A 1,415-nucleotide genomic window follows, 5' to 3' on the forward strand; every position below is an offset into this window, starting at 1 on the left:
CCCTTGGCTGGGCAGCAGGCAATAATATATGCAAATCTTTAGGTTTGGGGAAATGCTTTCAGCTATTCCAGCAGGCAATAATATGTATCTTCAGCCCTGCTGAAGCATCAAAGTCCACCAACCTTTTGATGAACTTCTTGAATTTATGACCTGCTGGAATTAGCCCCCAGTACAATCAATATTAAAATCATTAAAGCCCTAACCTGTTTGGCTCATCGGCCTATAGACTGAAGGGTCCGGTCAAGGGCATGTACCTTGGTTGTGGGCACATCCCCAGTAGGGGGTGTGCAGGAGGCAGCTGATAGATGTTTCTCTCTCATCGATGTTTCTAACTCTCTATCTCTCTCCCTTCCTCTTCCTCTCTGTAAAAAATCAATAAAATATATTTTTAAAAATCATTAAGATATTTATGTTCTTCTTTTATATGAATTCCTTGAAATCTGGTGTGTATTTTACTAATGTGGACTTGCCACATTTAAGTGCTCATTATCCACATGAGGCCAGTGGCGTGTACTGAATAGCACAGTTCTATAGGATATGTATTAACTTGTTATTCTATAATATGAAGTAGAGAATTTCATGGAATTACTGTTAAATACAAAATCTCTTCTGATTACCAGAGCTTTCAGTGCTTACTAAATTGGGACTTCTGAACATTAGAAATAAATCACTTAGTAGCTGTCAATAAAATAAAAAATGATAGCCTCCCAAATTTCCTTTAAAGATAACTTTTCATAGGACCATTAATGAAAGAATATAATCTGCCTAGTTGTTATGTGGTTGATTATTTTCTCTTGCTTATAGCTAGTTTCTATTAGAAACGTGTATGCCGGAATACTACTTGGCATAGTACTGTTTTTAGTACATGGTACCTATTTTTTTAAGGAAATTAATTTCATACTAGAAAAGATAATTTATCATAAGTGATACTTTTGCATGAAATACTAGTTTTATTGATAACTCATGGTTAACTCTTTTTTAAATATATTTTATTGATTTTTTACAGAGAGGAAGGGAGAGAGACAGAGAGTTAGAAACATCAATGAGAGAGAAACATCGATCAGCTGCCTCCTGCACACCCCCCACTGGGGATGTGCCCACAACCAAGGAACATGCCCTTGACCGGAATCGAACCTGGGACCTTTCAGTCCGCAGGCCGACACTCTATCCCAGTGATGGCGAACTTATGAAACGTGTGTCAGAGGTGACACGCGAACTCATTTTTTTGGTTGATTTTTCTTTGTTAAATGGCATCTACACTAATAAAAGAGAAACATGGTAATTAGCGTACGACCGCTACCCTTTTCATTGGCTAATCAGTGAGTATATGCAAATTAACGGTCAGCCAAGATGGCGGCCGGCAGCCAGGCACTGAAGCGAGCACGAGGCTTGCTTGCTGCAGACTCCAACATTCC

Source organism: Myotis brandtii, unplaced genomic scaffold, assembly GCF_000412655.1.
Source record: "Myotis brandtii unplaced genomic scaffold, ASM41265v1 scaffold803, whole genome shotgun sequence".
NCBI lineage: Eukaryota > Metazoa > Chordata > Mammalia > Chiroptera > Vespertilionidae > Myotis > Myotis brandtii.